The 20,616-nt window shown below is 31.0% G+C and overlaps 1 protein-coding gene across 13 annotated transcripts in view; it reads right to left on the minus strand.

Moving 5' to 3' along the window:
- Positions 1-20,616, minus strand: part of LOC125073813 (plasma membrane calcium-transporting ATPase 2) — a 167,750-nt gene that overhangs the window by 84,032 nt on the left and 63,102 nt on the right. For 5 of the 13 annotated variants that reach the window (XM_047684891.1, XM_047684890.1, XM_047684895.1 and 2 more), the window contains exon 1: positions 8,484-8,854. The exons of 3 other annotated variants lie outside the window; for them this stretch is intronic. The gene's annotated coding sequence lies outside the window, so the exon portion shown is untranslated. Of the gene's footprint in view, positions 1-8,483; positions 8,857-20,616 lie in introns of those variants that run through there. 5 more of the 13 variants (XM_047684886.1, XM_047684887.1, XM_047684889.1 and 2 more) reach the window with 2 other exon arrangements.

A 20,616-nucleotide genomic window follows, 5' to 3' on the forward strand; every position in this document is an offset into this window, starting at 1 on the left:
GAAATGAGATACACGAATCAATTTTATTCGTGATGAATTGCATTAAAGGCTAAATTAAATTTTACTTTTAATTTTAAAATGACATTCGTCAAATGGGAACTTGACTGTGTGGGCAGACAAAATCACAACTAGATAAATTATTTTATTACTACTGACAACACAACAACCATTACAAAAATGAAAATCCACAAAACAAAAACAATCACCTTTTTTATATTTAAGTAAGCGAGCATTATGTAAATCTCGAAACTTGATATATTACGAAATAGCATGCTTATAAACTATGAATGAAGTTAACATAATACTTTTATTTTTACACGAAGTTGAATTTAATTAAGGACTTCTGCACGGTACACGAGGTAGTGGAGCAAGTTAAAAAAAAAAAAAAATACTTCGCATGATGTAATGGCCGGCGACCTCGAGCCAGTACCTCTTATTATGTTACCGAACACGTGGGACGTCGAGACATAAAAAAATTATCTCATCGCAAGACCGGCACGCGATATTGACACATGGTGCGAGTCGAATCAGCAAGCTGGTCACTAGCAAACCTTGCAATATGTTTTCTTAAATAAGTCATTGAAATGCATTTACGATTTATAATCAACTGATGTTGCTAGTTATAATGAAATTAAATGTCAAGTAGCGATCAAATTGGAACGATAAGATTATCTTGTGTTACAGAATATAGTTTATTCAATATTTCGCCTTCAATTTAATTTTTTTAAATCATTATCATTAAATGTTACCGTGAGACATTTAACAACCTATTAAGCACGATAGTGATTTAAGTTGGTTACAAGTTACTAAGACGTTAACGATTCCTATCAAGTTTGTGGCAATAACCGAGACCATTTACTTCGGCGTGACGTTGGAGATGGTAATAACAGCCATAAATAGTTCTACCTAAACTACCTTACAATTTGGTCCCAAGTACTTCTAATACTAAATATTGATTTAATATTTATCATCTTTAAAATTTTAAACGTATCTAAATCCTTGAGAATTTTGATGTGCTAATTTACCGGTTAATTCTATTCTTATGGTAAGTCGTGTTAAAATACACGACAGTGTATATAATTTTTTTTGCAATTCACAAAGATATATTAGCTATTTAATAAGCATTCGTGAATCATCCGACGGATAGATAGAAATGCTGTTCATCTCGAAATAATCATGATACTACACCGTTTAATCACTTTAAGTAAGATTAATGGACAACTTCCTCTTCTTTACTGTGTAAACGTATTGAAGCGCTCAATACTTTGTAGTGCGTTCATGTAATAATTTAGGCATCGAAAATTTTAAATCTATATTAATGTCTGATTATTAATTAAGACTGTTACGCTTACAAAAATTTAAGTTGGAATGCGTAACTATAAAGTAGACTAAAAAATATATTATCACGGGAAGTGAACGTCCATTGTATAAAAAAAAAAGATAATATATACGGCCAGTACAACAAACAGACGCTGTTGCCGATAATTACCAATTGTTCGCGGCCATCTTTGCGCGTGAGTCATGCGCCCACGCTTACCGAACGAACGTAAACTATCTACATCGAAATTTATATAAAAAACCGAGGTTTCGTGCAACGGTGTGTGATAGATCACTATATTAGGAACGAATCGTTCAATTTTGATATTTGTGTATTTTGACTATCATTTAAAAAAGGGAGGTAGTTATCAATTCGGTTACGTTTTTTTTTTCATGTTTGTTAGCTCATCATTTATTTGGATTTGGATTTATTTTCGGATGGAAAGTTGATTACTTTTTTTACTTTGTATTTTTAAAAAATGTTTTAGTAATTTTACTTTAATAAATAATGAACTATACTATTGTTAATTTCCTTATTCGAATTGGAATTATGGATAAACAACATTGTCTGACATCCTTCCTAATATAATCTTGTCATTACTTTAAATATAAAATATTAAATATTTAAAACACAAATAATAAACAATTCCAATAATCAATATTAAGTAACGATAAAAAAATACGTTTTAAAGATTTAAGTTGGTATCGGAAACGAAAAAGTAATATCCGCACTTGCAATTAACCGTATTTCATGTTCACTTTGATGACTGCATTATTCCTTTAAATAAACAATTCCGTTGTGAAAAATCGGTAATCAATTGAGATTAATTTCCCCATGAAATTTAAAATTAGCTTTTGTTTAAAAAATCTTTAGACGTCATTTAATAAATTATATAAATATCCAATCTCACATTCTCGGTAATGAGTTTATTTATATATACAAAAGGTTACTATAAATACATTCATGGAAATCCCTTTCGGTTCTCGTTAGAGCCCTCATGACGAAAGTTGTAGCTTTACATTTAATAGAAACACAATTATCAATATGTATAGTATACAGTTGATTTAGAGATTCTAATTACATTTTTCTGATACTATATGAACTAATGACATCCATAGTAATAATTTAAATATTCTCTGTCCGTCTGATACGTTTTCACTTGAAAGTAGCGAAATCAATATTAATTTCGCATGAACTCTTTTTATAACCAAGATTTTTTAGTTAAATTAAATAAAGTTTCTCTCTAGTTTCAGTGTATAGAGATAATAATTAAGTATAATAATGATTGAAATGTTTAACATCACAATACGAAATCAGTTGAGTGCAATCCGCACTTACTTTCTTCAGTTTCTAGACGAGTTATTTCAACGAGAATCGATGTGGGTGCTTTCATATTGCACTACTTTCATCGCTTATTGCAAGTTTAATAGCAAAAACTAAATGTAGGCCAATTTATATCCATTTTAACTTAAGAGATATTTATAATATATTTAGAATTCTTTTTAATTTTTAATAATACATTAGCAATCAAGCAAAACCCCGCAGACATTCTATCTAAAGTCTATGTATCAATAATAAAAAAAATACATTTATTTATTCTTTATATATAAAAACTACCTACCCTAGCTAGAAAAACAAAGATAAATAAAAATAACTCTTGTTTTTAATCGGCTTGGAAAGTAGAAATTCTCGACCGTTCTCTAATATAACATGCTACATCATACTAATACATCATATTATATACTACATATAAACCTTCCTCTGAAATCACTCTATTTATTGGTAAAAATGCATTAAAATCAGTTGCATAGTTTAAAAGATTTAAGCGTACAACCAGCGGGAAGCGAATTTGTCTTTTGGTGAAAGATGAAGCTGCCTGTGATAATTTACATTAGTTATAACTTATAACAAAATAAACAATTTATATAAAAAAAGGAATGTCATTCGCCTTTAAACAAAACAAAAGTAATAGAAAATATTTTCCGTGCTCAAATAGCACGGTGATCAGATGGTATAGAGGTTGATATGCAGCAGCGCCATCTAGCGGCGAGTTGCAACAAAGGGGGTAGAAAAAACGAGAGGTGTCGCGGTACACCTGGTTGGAGCAACTAATAATAAGATACAGTGAAATAAATTGACAACATTTGACAATAATTAAATGTAAAAAAAATGAAATTGTTATTAAAAATTCAGTGTGTATTAAAACAGTACCAAAAATAATTTTAAGCCGTACATAGAAGAGACAAAGAGAAAGAGAGGGAAGTTTCGCCTGGAAGTTTCTTCTGTAATTCGCATAAAAGAACTTCGTTCCCAAAAAACCCGTTTCCATTAAAAATGTGCCAATTTTCATCGTTATCGATCAAACTGTTTCGAAGTCTATTAATCTCGAAATAGATACACCTAAATCTATTTAAAAAAATATTTCATTGATTATTTATAAACAGATGTCATCAATCAATGTGCCACAATATTGAGAATAGAAGGTTATTGTTTCGGACTCGTATTCTGCGGGTTACGTATAAGCGTCAATCAACATATCTATCAATTTTGAATATTTGCGTGTGCGTGTGTCTGTTGTTTGCAAGTGAAATTTACGTTTCGTAAAGTCAATCAAACAAGGTTACATAGTTACACTAACACGAATTGCAGTTCGGCGTTTTAATCAATTAAGCCGTCGATCGGTCTGCCAAGAACTATGCGGGAGCCATTGCCAAACTATTTGCAGTGTCCCTCGTTAAACTTCCTCAAAACTGCCATTGTTACTTGAATTATTCAAGGATCTTTGCTTATACTTTTTCCAGGTCGAGCTGAGTCATGGACAATATTGGAAATAAATCTGCAAACTGCTTGGGTTGACTGGAGCATTGTTAGACAAATCTTTGGGCCCAATTCTCAAGATTTAGATGATTTTAGAACTATGTTTCTAATTGTCCTAATTTGCTTTATTTGGTTCAATTATGGGTCCCATTAAGCAAATATTAGACGGGTTCTTGACCTTCGTAATTGTTTCAAATAGTGATACCATTCCTTAAGCTGCGGCCTTATAAACTCATTAAAATGACGCTAGCAATGATGTCAGATTGATTCCTAACTCTTGACCTCTTGGTAACGTGACTCATTTTAAGTGTCTGTAAAGCTGTGATAACTTGTACCAATATAAAATACTAACGAACAGTCTATATCAATAATTATTCGTTATCAGAACATTTCTTGAAGATCTTAAATAATTAAGTACTTGCTCTATTTTAAATTGTGTGACTATTTGTGATTCGTGTAAATAGAACGTTTGTCCCAGTTTTTTTCCTAAATTAGAACACATTTTCTAGTGTCATCTTTATATGCTGCAACTTTAAAACGAAGTCTGTCATCGGATAACTGATTAGTACAACAATTGCGCTCATCTTGTCACGGTACTACGAGTAAGGCGAGCCTGGCCGTCACGCATACTGGGTGACGTCACCCCCCCTGAGGGTCACCCGTTTTCTATTCGCGTTATAGAGTGACGCACGCGCCGGTGACGACGCGAATGGCCCGCGCTCGCTTTTTAAAGTGTATTTATACCTCACCCCTTACCGATCGCGTAATTAATAGCATCTGGAACATCGTCACGGCGGGGTAACGGCCGTCTAGTCGCCATATTTCTGTCGAAATCGTCGCATACTCCCGGCGCCCCTCTCTCCAATACATGCACTATCCGTGCCAAAGTGTTTGCAGTGTTATTGCAAAACTGAGACAAGTCGGTTTCCACTATCGCACATTTTTACTTTAGGCTGCATTGGCAAAAAGTGCAAATTTGATATCATTTCATAAGACTATAAATATTCTTGGAGCAGTCTTTAAAAGCTATAAAACTGCAGCCATTTTATATGTAACATTTTAATTTCAAAGATCAAACAGATACATTATATTTTGATACATGTATAGTTAGGACTGTTGTCAGCTTGTGAACTATTGTTATGACATTATTTAAAAAAAATTACACATACAAAGTTTAATTAAGATTAAATTGTGTCCAAAATGTATATGCAATTTTTGAAACAGATGTCAGTTCACTGTTCACACAAAGCTGATATCCGAACTGTTGGTATTTAGACTATTATTTGTATGTCTATGACTATATTGTATGTATTTGTATTAATTTCATTTTTTAGTCTGTAACATTAAATTTAAGCATGTGCATGTATGATTTTCTCAAGGCTTATCGTCTATATGTATCCATTGCCAAAACATACCTTCAAACACAGCACTGAATATGTTGAGTGTTTTATGAGGAAATACAAAGTATGTATTCAATAATATGACGATAATAAAAATATTTCCAATCATATGTTAATATGTAACACAATGTAATGAAAACATATGTTAAGATAATATTTAAATATCAATTATTTACTTATGAAATAATTAATAATGTATAAATACAGATAAAACATGTATAGGTTTGTACTTACTAAGATAAATCTAGCAACATACCTTAGGTAAATAGGTTGCAATCTATTACAAGCAAGATAAATTGTATGAATTAAATAATAGATTTTATGGTTATTAATCAGTCAAATTGATTGGTAACTCTGCCAGTGGCACGCTAGTTGTATGCTTCTAATTGATATAATTTGACTTTGGAATCACAGGATTTACACATATCTTTAATTGAATATAATATAGTTGAAAACTTAGATACTAAATAGAATTATAATATATTTTACAAGAGGAAGTATGAGACGGAGTTTTACATTTGCAGATGAAATTATTTAATATAAATATCCTTTATATCTTAAAATATTTATTTGAATCACAATTCTAGGAGCATATTATAATTTAAGGAAAATTTCTATAAGCAGAACTGGTTTTGATATACATACATATAGTGAGGTAAACAGTAAATACTTGATAGTAATAATTACTAGTCTAAACGCAATTAGTTTAACGCCATCTCTGTTTAAATTTATGCTACTCGATAAAGATACAAACATATCATGTTTGTTCTGAGTCATTTTTGTTATATAATAAAATATAAAAATAGAACATGTGATATTATATAAATGTTTAATCAATACTTAATTATTGTAATCTTTTGTATTGTAATAAATAGACTCTTCTAATACTTATGTTTTTTAAGACGTCACTATTGGTTATAACATTTATCATTATTTAAATTAAGTACTATTGAGGTTTAAATTTTTAATATGAAAATTCATATTTATTTTACTGTGTTGCAATAAAAGGAGAATGATTTTTATCAAATGGAATAAAGCCAGGCTCTTGAACCATTTATGAATAAAATAGAAAAGATTTATGACACCGAATGAATAGTTAATTGTAGCCACAAATCCAACATCCATATTACATTTGGCACTAAGCCAAGACATATAAAAATGTTGTCTATGAAGAACCATCACAGATTAGATGAGAAAATTAACAAGAAAGAATACCGAAGATGTCTAGTGCAGTTATTAAAATGGGTATATCATTTTGTACACTTTTATTACTCCAATGTTGAATTACATACTTATAAAAAAGATATGTGAGTAACTTAATATTGCCACATTAAAAAATCAAGTACAAATATTTTAGCAAAACTGAATGAAAAATGAAAAGAAATAAATTATATTTTTTAATAGACAAAAATATATTAGATAACAATTAAATACATTTAAATATAAATTTGTCAGTCTTTTATAGAATTGATTATGAATTTTTCCTAATTCAATTGACATACATTCCAATAAGAAAATAAAATATATAATGATGCCATTTAGACTATTGGTTAAATATCTTCTATCAAATCTCTTAAAATAGTGAACTCTAAATAATTTGTAACTCATTTCTTCCAGTTTTATAAAATCTTTTAAATATCTTAAATATAAAATCATATTACAAATTAGTTCATCCATTTAACTATTACTGAATAATATAATTAACTACTTTGTGAGGGAGTGCCTTAATTTCCTTTGACATTAATAATTCAAAAATGGATTGTCAATATTTGTTATATCTAAATATAGTTTATATAGTATAAGTGATATGACATTATATCATAAAAAAATCTTATTTGGTCTTACTTTTAAAGCATTATAAGTCACTAGTAAGAAATATTTATTTATCATAGATATGATATGTTATTTATAGAGATACTTGTACTGTGTAAATGTGACATATATTTTTATATAATTTTTATTATTACAGTTTGTATAGTCCTCAGAAATCACCTGTATAGGAAATGCCACAATGACTACATTTATTATTAATAATTTGAGGTGTTATATGAATAATCAAATTGTTCTAGTTTTTTTTTCTAGACTATATATCAATGCTGCCAAGGTGCAAAATATTCTGCCATTTTTTCAGGTTTTTTAGAGATAGTTTATGTAATTCATTATTATTTTGCCCTATGCAACTTAATAATGACATATTTGGCTGAAAAAAGTAGTGTAGTTTAATGTTTCAAGTATTCGAACAATTTTAATCAAGCTTTAGTAACATAGTAAAACTTATTGAGTATCTAATGAGTAAAATTTTGCCACTAATATGTATTACATTTAGTTTGATAATGCTTATATTATGTTTATATTATATGGAATAATTATATAAGTAGTCATTTGTGGTAACATTAATACTACGCATGACATACTATGACGTTTTACTTAAAAGGGGGTAATTGGAAAATGTTTATATCATTACAAACTACTGGAATGCATTTCATGTTAAATATGATTAAATCAATACATCAATTGATTGTGCAAATTACACATTAATAGGTATCTACTGATTATATAGTTAATTATGAAGTGATTTATTTTAAGTAAAGTGTCCCACTAACCTAACCTAACAATTATAGCAGATATTGTATAATATGCACTAATGATACGTTGTCCACGAAGCCGGTTTGTCTAGCTACGTATAATGTTCGAGTATTTATTTTTACCCGTTACGTATGTACAGCTGTCTCGATCGTCTCGCCCGGCCACCAAGGGATAAAGTAATTTTCAATAACCATACACATTCTCCCTTGAAATAACTATGAATAACTCAACATAACATCCAGTTTTGCTATATTTGGGACATGTTTTACAGGTCCGTGAGAGAAACCGGCTGCCCTAAATAGAATATCCTATAACCCACGATATACTTGAGCGGAATATGTAAATACGAGACGAAAACCTACCTTTGTCGTTCCCAGCAGCACGTCACACGTTCACAAAACTATTTTCCAGCGAAAAAAAAACACAAAATCCTGCACTTTACACGGCGAGAGTACACAGGGCGTGCAATCACTCAATTCACAGCCGGCAATGAATTACTCACAAATGACTAGTCGAACACTTAAGGTAAACAGAAAATACACAGATTACACTAACTTAAAATCTATGCTTTCCACAAAATACCTAATTTAACAGAAACGAAAAACGCGCCAACTGTCAAACTAAAAAACTACAAGCACCGACGCGCCGCGCTACCGCGCGGTCCGAGTCCGCTTTTCTGACTGGCGAGGCCACCGTGCCATACACGTTCCGACTCGAAACCCGTCCGTCCGTCACCACACTCTCGATGACAATCCGGCCGCTACGGCATGCTTTTGTCGCAATTTACTTTTCATTTATATAATAAAACAGCAGCAATTTCCTTATCGCATAATTGACAAAATATTTTACTAACGTTGACGTTATCTATATCTCTGTGCGACAAAATGAGATAACTGCTCAAACGTAAATTCTAGCGATAAAGTAACACGACCACGTTTAAAAGATCACGATGGACTACGAAAAAACTTGTACGCGAGTAGTCATCTGTATCTGTGCGGGATAGACGATTGCCAGACGCGCATGCGTCAGTCGAGCCGCGGGTACGACGTCAGTGAATGACAAACCCTGCGCTTGTATTAGCCGATCGATTTTAAAAGAAATGTGGTATCTTGAGCGGAACAGCGCTGATACCGCTTTTATATTTAGTACGGTAACCGTAAAGTGCACAGCGCATGCGAAAAGCTTGCCGTTTACAATTCTACTTGTACAAAAATTAAATGGGTTTGTACTTCGTATAAGCAACCTAGGCACATAATATTGTATAGAAATAGAAACTGTTTAATTATTTAGAGTAGGTACACAACTAACTAGCTCGCGTGAAGCGTTGCTTTTTTAGATATTCTTCACATAATTATGTAATTTGTTTTACTATTAATATTTTTACTTAAACTTATCTGAATACATGAAAAAATACTATAAAATACTTAAATTGTACCCTAGAATGAATACTTATGAACTGACCTTTATTTTATCGGAAACGTGAAGCTACTAATATTTAGGATTTAAAATCGATTATTAATTTTATACATTATAAATTATATAAATTTTGATAATATTTAAGAAATAAACATAATGTTATATTATTATATTTAGTAACTTATATTTTTTACCTAGTACTGTTAACAAAAAAATTCCATAGTAATTTCTTAAACTACGTTCTGTATTTTACATTGAGTGAACGATGGAACATTAAAGGAAAAAGATTTCTTATATAAGTTATTAAATTAAATTTATTTAAATATTCTTTGCATTGAAATTAATAATCAGAATTATTTATTTGCTTATTCATAACGTGTCGGCGGATTGCATACCTCAGAATACAATATTAATATTTATGTATATTTGCGTGTGCTTTAATTAAATGCCTACCATTCTAGGCTCTTTTAATAAATGATATACATAGTTATGTATGGGTCTTCTAAGTTCTACTACTACTACGTCTTCGCGAGAAGAAGTAGTTCTTAATTCTTTAGTCTTACTATAAATTGTAAAAACGGCGTCCCGACACCAAATTTCAATTTAAATATTTGAAATTATAATGCAAATGAAATTATTAACTTGGTAAGGCTATAGTAAGGCTCATTTAAATAGTACTGGACAAAATAATAATCACTTTGAGTCTGGTTGTTCTAGTAACCAAAGCAAAAACGGTCGGTCTTTTAACTAAACATTCTATTAACTTTTCCATTCCAAGTCTTAAAAAAGTATCTCATAATATAAAAATAGGTTTATTATCTACATTTAGAAATTTTATCATATTAATTTCTAACATTTGATTTTTATGGACAGATTAAATAAAAATGAATAAGTCGCTTAAGTAGAAGTATTCTGGCTATATTATAATGCCAGTATCTATACGCGAGTCACATTATGATGTTATTTTTTTGCATTATACGTTACGTACACTTTTTACCTCATAGAAATATTCCGTTCCATTTTTCCGAGACGAAAAAATGCACAGAGACGTATACTTCTAAACCTTTTAAACCAAGTCATACTTCAAATGGAGTCCCTTACTTTATATTTGCTACATTTTCTTTTAAAGCATTTCTTTTAGCAGTGAGCGTATTCTTACGTAAGAATAATATGAATTCGTCTTTGTATTTCAGAATAAAAATTTGTTAACAAGATTGTTTTAATAATAAATAAACAGTAAAATCAACTTACACAATAGGTGAATTTTATCGTTTTTATCTTATATTTTATCATAATTAATTATCTATATTTAAGCTGCAAGTAATAAAACCAATTACTTGATTTTTATTAAAACGAATTAATCTATTTGATTAGGCATCTTGGCCATTTCGATATATGTAATATTGTTACAAATATTATATTATATAATATTTGTAATTTTAATTTAATATAAAGTCCGTATCGTAATTGTAACTAATATCGCGAGTTTATGAACGCGACTGTACGCGATTTATGTAATTGCTTTAATTTTGAGGTACGTGATCAAATGTATTATGATTTTGTGTGATTTAAGGTTATTAAATGACTATATCATTTAACAGATAATTGTGTCGATTCTTGTGTTTTTACATGACTTCTAAAGTAATTTGTCAGGCCCTTCTTCGGGGCCCTCTCAGGGCGTCCCGGGCATGTGCCCCATGTGCCCTATGGTAAAGACTGTAATGCACACTGTATTGGTCTTAATGCGAAATTCTATACATTTATGAATTTTAAATCCCTGTTTCTGTCGCATTTATAATATTAGTATATATGTATATATAAGTATATTTGGGAACACTTTTATTTATTAATTATAATTAAAGCTAAGTCGAAAAAGCCAATTGAATAAAGTAAATTATATCTAAGCATTATTGAGTATTATTATAACACTCAGATCGTGCCCATTTAATTTTTTTTTTCTTGTTAGGTAATGAAAAACAAATTTTAACACAAGTGTGTATAACAACTCGCCGTAGAATTGCGCATCGGTATAAGTTCCAAATTCTTCACCGTACGAGTAGACGTGGAGGTCTTTGTGCACGAGTGACATTTATGGGCTGTTAAACAGCCTACACACCTGCCTGCAATCGGTGGCAATTTAGCGAGAGTGGTGTTGGGTGTAAAATCGGCGTCTTTTCTACAGACAAAGTAGTACAATCATTTATTCGAAAATATCCACGACCATGTTTCTAATAGAAATTATACGGACGTCGGTAGTGATGAAAACTATCGATTTATATTATATCGACAATTTTAACATATTTTTTTCTTTAAATTTGAATTAACATGTAAAATCAAAAGACAAATTTGTTCCCACTAATATGTTGTAGTTATTTAAGTCTCTAAATTAAAATAAACCTTAAAAAATTGTCAGCATGTTTCTTTGACACTTAGGTCAATAAGTTAAGAGAAATTTATAAGAAAAATAGTAATTATTAAACAATACCTGCTTCGCTACCTATTTTTAGAGTCAGTGTCTTATAATAAAACAACTATTATTCCTTGATTTGCTAATCTATTCAATAAATATACATTAAATAAAATTTGTTCACAATCAGCGTAGATATTGTTGAATATAACTTAATTGAATTATCTATAATTAAAATAATACGAGTGCCATGCACAATACCGAAAAATAAAAAAAAACTTGGCTAGTTTCAAACTTTGTAATGTCCTTACATCACATTGGAATCCTTATTACATATCAATATCGAATACTTTATTCAAGTAGACTTTCACAAGCACTTTTGAATCGTTATTTTACAAACTATATTTTCCACCATACAGCCATATCTATCAGACATTTAAAAGTTATGATTATTTCCATGTCAAAAAAAAATAACACCTACAAGTATCTATTCTTTAAGTACGAAAACAAAATTATCAAGATTCTAAGAGAGATATATTTTAATATTAACTTTATATATAAGTTTATAAAATATCTATGTACTTTATTTTTAGAAGTTTTTGCGTAGGTATTATACAAGGTAGATAAGTTACCGATGAAGAAAGGGCAATCTTAAAACATAATAGGTATTACGGAGCTTGGAATTCAATTCTTCGTTTTATGTTATTAGAGCGTATCGGGAAATCCAGAAACCAGATATTCAAACCCATAAACGTGACATTATTTTTTTTACATTCATTTTTCTTAGGTATGGCATCGGTATTATATAATAAAGCCTGGAGAAGATATATTTTGTAGTTTTTAAAGCTATAGATTCCGAGGTACTGGATTCAAACCCCGAGTCACTGTCAGCAGTGTTTGAAAGTTCGCAGTTAAACTCTTATAACAGGGAAACAAGTAAAGTTGTATGTTCTGTGCCCAAATCCTTTTGAGTCGAATTTGCCGTTCCATCGAATTATGTGTCTCTCCTGCACCTGCGCTGCTGGTTAGTCTCTCTTGAGAATAACCTGTCCGGACAAATTGATTCCGGAGGTCTATGGTGCGAAGAGGTTGAGTAACCCATCCAAGTTCGAGCTGGTCTCGCGCTAGAAAGGTTGCTTACCATGATCTATAAAAACGGCATAAAAATCCCTTTTTTGTATCCCTTAAATATTTATTTTATTCTGTTTTTTAATTTGTTGTTATAGCGGCAACAGAAATACATTGTCTGTGAAAATTTCAACATCAGCATCAGCCTGATGACCGACGGAAAGGCAAACGGATGGACAGCAGAGTCTTAGTAAAAGGGTTCTGTTTCACCGTTTGGGTGCGGAACCCTAAAAAGCGTTAACTACTATAGAATGAGTTTCATATACCTATATATATATATTGAATTGTAAATACAATCAATACGATATTCACCAAGCGCATGAGACTAAATTCAATCCCCGAAAATCCTTGTCAATATTTTCGTGACTCTTTAGAATAATAAATACTTAATGATTATGTAATATACACGATGCCACGTGATTTTCACGCTTGGCATTTATTCAAATATGAATCGACATAAAGTATGAGTCCACTCATTGAGCTAAGATCTTAAAAATCAATAAAATTAAATATTAGTATCGATTTTCGAGTAACTTCAAAAATTATAGAATTTATTGATTATGTAACTATGATGAATGATGATGAATATGACCAATTTGGGAACATTATGTCACTGATTAAATTTAATTAGACACCAACGTCATTCATAATGAATATAGCATTATTAAGGAATTTATTTACAAACGATATAACAATTCTATTAATGGTAGGTCATTAGAATACGTAAGTCTATATGAAAAGTTTACGTACCATTAGATAGCAAACTAATTATTTGTCGACCTTACTTGTATTCATAGAATTTTGTATTATTATTTATTATTTAAAGAGGCAGGCCGACTGGCAAATGAGTCTCGGGCTAGTATTGGGTATATAAATTGACCCTGTAAGAAATATTAACCATCTTTTCATCGTCAATGAGCGTTGTCAATGAGTGTGTTATGTGTAGGCACAGGCAAATTACTTAAAGGAAAAATCTATATATAGCATTTGCAATGCACTAAATAACATCTAATACGCTAGGGTGGATTACAGTCCTAAGAACATAAATCCCTTTGCACACTAGTCACGTAATTAGCACTGTATTTTTATCACGCTCAAAATTAAATTAAACACCAGTAAAAATGCTGTTAAATAAAAATGACGTGATCTATACAACTTAAGTGAATGCAAGACCTAATAATATTGCATACTGAATTATATTCCTTATTTATAGTGTTCTAAAGTTGTTTTTATCGTATAAGATAACCAACGTCGATGTACAAATGTGTTGATGTTCGTACAGTTGTCGCATAATCTATTAACGACGGGCCTTGAAGCGATTAGTGATCAAACATCACTATCTAAGCGTTGTTTCAGGTAATACTGTATTTAAGGATGGCATTCAATAAAATTATATCAATTAAATGTAAAATACTAGCTGAACCTGCGGCTTTACCCGTGCGAAATTTATAAAATACAAACTTCCAAACCCTTGTTTTGGCCACTTAAGAGGGAGTTTCGTAAAATTCGTTCTTTGCTAAATTTTAAGTTTGTAGGTGTTATAGTTTCTGATATTTCGTGATTAATCAGTGAGTAATATTTCGCTTTTATATATTATTTAGAAGATGAATAAATGTTATATAGTGATGTGTTTGATTCACGTAGGTCAATTTGATCATTATTACGCTTTGTAATATAATAACAAGTCAATTATATTAAGTTATAATTTTTTCCACGTATTGTTGATTATAGCGGAAAAACCTTATTATTTTTGAGGTGCGGGCTCGCATCTTAGCGTGTCGCAATTTTTTATTGAATCATTAAAATAGTCAATTGTATTTATTCGTAGTTTACATCCTGAAAGCGCGGTGCGTTTTCTGAGGTCGTTTATTCCTCGCATTTTAAAATTATGGAATGATCTTTCCTCCTCATTTCTTTCAGATCTACAATATGGCCTTCTTTAAGCTGCGGCTTGACGGTGGCCCTGGTATTGCTGACGCTTATGAAAGACGGTTACTACTTACCATCATGTAGCCTGTTTGCTCGTATCTATACCTCGATCGGCAGTAAATAAAATCGTTTATTATTATATTAACTAACAGGTAGAGCAGTCGCACTGAGTTAGTCTCATTCTTGATGAGATAGTTCGGTGTGTATTTCACGCTGCTTCAACACGGGTTGGTTTTCATTGGCAGATTTTCATCCAACATCACATATGTTTGCACGAGCACATGAAAATTGCCCGTCTAGGTTTGAATCCGCGTTCAACTTTTAAGATTCACGTATAATGTAAAAAGAACAGGGGAAATATTTTGTATATGTAATTAGGAAAATAAGTCAAAACCTATTTACAACCTTAATAAACAAAAAAAAAAAAATACAACACGCACATAAAATTAACAATACTTCAAAGGCAACTAAAAATATCACAATCAAGTCGTAATTTGTCAATGTCAAAGAGTTTTGATATGAAATTTGGTTTACTAATTTCTCTAAATTTGTGTCCGCAAAATAAAACAATGCCAGCCCTATTCATCGAATACCTTGCGGAGATAGTGACGTGCGTCAGTGCTTATCACAATGAAATTAAATTACAGCAACGTAGATCTAATCAAGTGTCACTGTACAATCGTTGCATGACACTATGAAATATATTTGTCCAAACAACCTCGCTTTTTTGAAAATGGAAGAATAAAAGTCATTATGTGACACGCCAAATACGGATCGAATTTCTAAATTGTGAAGAGAAATGAACCTACCTTGAAAAAATTGCGTATTATATGGACACGTATTCGTGCACGGTTGAGACCAAATAACTAAGTCCAATCATTTCATAAGGAACACTTGATTTAATTTTCTTGGTGAAATTTATAAAAGAAGTTTGTTTTAGTAATAAAAAATATGATGATAATATCGTCTTGACTGATTGCTGTCATGGAGGCCATTATTAGCAGAGAGTAGACAGCTGTTCAGGAGGTATTATAGCGCACAGCATAGATGCACTCTCAACCTAATGACATTTTATAATAGTTATAAAATGTAACCTAACCTTGTTATATAATAATAAAGTTTTATTGAGCATAAAATTTGGTCATGAATAAAATAAATTATAAGTTTATACCATTAAAACAATTATTTTCGAATCAAAAAGTTTAAGATATTGCTGACCTCTGTAACAAAGGTTTATACCTAGGTAGGATTATGGTACCTTTAAATCTATTAATATGTGATCTATATAAGTAAGTGGTAATAGAAGGTGACATTAGTCAAGCGACTATCTGTATTCATAGCAATAGTTGAATCAGCCTAAGAATAAATTCTATATTCGAATAGGAATCGCCTGTGAATTTATTAATCGATATTTTGGTGATATGTTGTATCGATTATTTCATCATATATTTAGTATATTTATCATTATATTTTTATTGTAGATATTTAATTAATCAATTTTCGTTAGAGTTATTGATAAGTCGACTTTTGAGTTGACAATAAAGGTATAGTCACAGAACAGGTGTGAGTGGTGAACACCCCAATTTTTTTGAAGAACGTTTGAAGAGTTCCACCGCATTGCTGTAGAACGGGTTGATGGATCCATTAAGCTGATGTTTGATTAATCGGATCCTTACACTGTTTTTCTTCCCACAAAGCGTTAGATGAATTAAAAACTAATTAAGAATGTGAAACTCAGTGACGTTAACTCAGATATACAACATGGTTTTTGGTTTTAACATTATCCTAGTAGATTCGAAAAGACTTAAGCGATGTCCGGTTGATTAGCTTGTATATGAGTAATGTGTATGTTATTCCGCTATGATGATATTCAATTAAGTCGTCTTAATAAAACTGTTGAATTTTTTGGCATTCATAATTATTTTTTAGTGTCAGTAAATCAATAGGAACCTTTTAGTATTTCTTTTATGCTATAGGTGGCAAAGGATTTTTAATATTCATTTACAATAACTGTGTCTAAAATCGAGTCTTTTTTAAACAAAGTCTCGAACTGGGGCCGGCTAAACCTAGTCCATTTCAAGCCCAAAAAGAGACAAGTTTGCGCGTTAACCGCGAAAAAAACACCAATCGTCGTATCTCCACGATTTGAGAACATTTTGATAGCCGACACAGCTAGTATCGGAATACTTGACGTTGCTTTTTTGCCACCTATGACATGAAAAGAAAAAAACTCTCATATCAGATCCTGAGACATAATTCTATAATTCAGGCATTGTAAGCATACTAAGGTAGAACAGTAGGTACAGTTGTAGGCAATACCGTAGCGTCCCACTATACTGAAGCTGGTACCCCTGTTTTTAAGGGGCATATACCTTGTAATTTATTAAATAATTAAAAAGAATCAATTAAGCTGCACAATTATTACTGTGCATATCACATATTATAAAGTAATTTAGTATATATGTATATAAATGATCATATATAACTGTTTGAGACACACTGTCTTCCAATAAACGTAATGCGCCGATTACTAAGTTTAAGAAACGTTAAAATAATAATAAATTTACATTGTAGTTATATAAATACTAAACACAATGAAATGGTAACATGAGGACGGCAGAAACGATGTAGCCCCTAAATGAATTAAAGTCACTATTTTAAGCTGAGCCTTGAATCATGATAGACTAACGAGTCTAATTAATAATTGTGATAAATATAACTGGTGAGCAAAAAATATGCATGTATACTGACTTTGCCCGTGGCTTTGTCGACGTGGAATTCAGTTAATGTCTGTAAAAGTATATAAATAAATATGTATTAATATTGCACAACATCACATACATTACTCTGATCCCAATGTAAGTAGAAGTAACGACGGTACCACAAACACCCAGACCCAAGACAAACTAATGAACTTTTTCTACATCGACTCGGCCGGGAATCGAATTCGGGACCTCGGAGTGGCGTACCCATGAAAATCGGTGTACACACTACTCAACCACGGAGGTCGTCAAATATAAGTATATACATTTATATTCTCTATTCCAACCATAACAGGAAAAAAGCCAAACAAACATTTGACAACAAATTGACGCGATATCATTGGTCGAGAGATTGATTATCTATGATTTACGAAAAAATGGCGTTTTGAACGTCGACGAAACTGTTATCGGAATTTTGGAAGTAAAATTAAAGTGGAAATAAGTGATTAAGAGCAATAGTGTTGCATTATAAAGATATACTAATCATAAACTCTTAATAGTGCACAATGTAGCTGATTAGCAAATCGCATGGAATATATACCTTGTTACTACAACAATAAAAAAATCGTTAAAAGGGATACAAAGTTATTGCTTCATTTATCAATAGATAATTATACAAATGTATATTAGCTATTGAAGAAATCGTTTATTTAAAAAATATAATCTGGGAAAATGTTCACTAATAAAAGGTACTCGTTATTTAAACGAAGAAAAATACGTTTTTTGATGTTTTATGTCGTTTTGGAGGGATGAAAGAAACCGTGACCGTGGCTGGAAAACTTATTGTAGTTAAAAAAAAAGTATAGCATTTCGGTAGCAATAGGTAGAAAAGTTATTTTTTATTTCTTTTTTGTTTTTCATGCTATGTCATGAAGGGCCATAATTTTATTGATAACAAGTTCGCAGACCAATTGTGAGCAAGGCGTTGTAACGCTCCCCATTATAATCTATTATTGTATTCCCTTAGGTTTCGGTTCAATGTTTATAATATTAATTAAAACTATTATAATAAAATGTTGAAAATAACACTGCATCATTTTAATTAACAATTTTGAGTCCGTCTTGATAAAACAAAAGATGAATCGTTTATTAAAATCACAAAGCATGACCTCATATCTAAAAAATATTTAAACTACAAACTCTAAAATTAAAAATATTTTAATTTCAGAAACAATATGGAAGTCTTGTATAACACACCTATATCATTATTCTTAATCATTACTCTGATAAAATAATCAATCCACGTATGCGTTACCCATATAATATACGTATATGCGAGTATTTTATCAATAATTAGTTTTAATTGATTTTTTTATAGGATATATATATATTTGATTTAATATGATAATTACGTGTTAACATATTTGATTGATGAAACAAAGTAATAGAATACATTGTTCGTGTTTAAATCGGTGATTATTTTACATCTTCAACCTTGCGAAATGACGATTCGTAAAAGTTCGTAGAGTTTTTGCAAAGCATGCTTAAAAAACAATAATTTGTTTTTAGATAAATATATATGAAATGCTAAGGATAAGAGTTTTATTGTAGACTAGCTGGTCTCGCGAATCCGTTCGCGTGACCTTAAGCCTCAAAAGTAGGGGTACTATATGGTTGACATATTTGTGTATCTTTGTGTCTGTTTTGGCATTGCAGTTACGTATGCATATTTATTGTGTTCGGTAAAATAAAAAAAAAAACATTTAGCTGCTTTATAATGAAGTTGGAAAGCAGAATTCTAAGCCATAATATATTATCTGTGGGGATATTGCGCGTAATTAAACTTCCAAGGGTATGTGTTTAGTGAACGAAGTCGCCTCGATTCAAAATAGATTTTGAAACAATGCACAGACTAAACACAGAAGTCGATCTGTCTGTCTGTTTAATATATATTAACTGTTCACAGGCGTTGTGCGTTTGGTAACGGATTTAGATGACATTGGACTGTTACGACTCGATTTGATAGAGGCGATCAATTTTTATTGTTACTTATAAAACTAACCGCGTCAAATTAATTTATTGCCACTGTTATTATATAAAGAAGCAAGAAATTTAGATTATATAATCATTTGTCGTTTGTTAATTTAAAAAAAAAAATAGTGAAATTTTGATTACTAGTTTATTTAAGACTAAAAATGTCGCCGAAAAAACATAAAGAAGACGAAGAATATCCTAAATCATCTGGACCGAGGATATCTTTCAGTGATTTAGAGAAATCTATGATAACGTTTACCGGATAAAACTATAAAAAATATATATATATTACAACTTTCTCTATGTCGTTTTGCAATCATTTTTTATGTTATATATGTTATATTAATTTTATGACCATCTGCGGCAAAATGTTATAAGAATTACAAATAACTTATATAACTTATTTATATATACATATTTACATTATTCACGATAAACATTCTAGTTGAGTGCAATGGCATAAAGACAGTTGTGTATCGCCTAGTCTTAAGCACAAGTACCCGTCTAATGGTAAGTAAAGCCAGTAAATTTCCCACTGCTAGGCTAAGGCCTCCTCCCCCTTTGAGGAGAAGGTTAGGAGCATATTCCATCACGCTGCTCCAATGCGAATGAAATTAGAGACATGCAGGTTTCCTCACGACGTTTTCATTCACCGCCGAGCTCGAGATGAATTATAAACACAAATTAAGATCATGATATATCAGTAGTGCTTGCATGTTCGTTTTAAGCACTGGGCCATCTCGGCTCAATACTGCAAACGGTGTTTCCAGAGACATTGGTGCCTCAACCATGGTCCAAGACTTGACTATCATGAATGAGATGGTTTAAGTCGGACCTGTGTTGTTCGATTTTGATGAATATTTAGAAAGTTTGCTATCT

Source organism: Vanessa atalanta, chromosome 25 (assembly GCF_905147765.1).
Source record: "Vanessa atalanta chromosome 25, ilVanAtal1.2, whole genome shotgun sequence".
Classification (NCBI taxonomy): Eukaryota; Metazoa; Arthropoda; class Insecta; order Lepidoptera; family Nymphalidae; genus Vanessa; species Vanessa atalanta.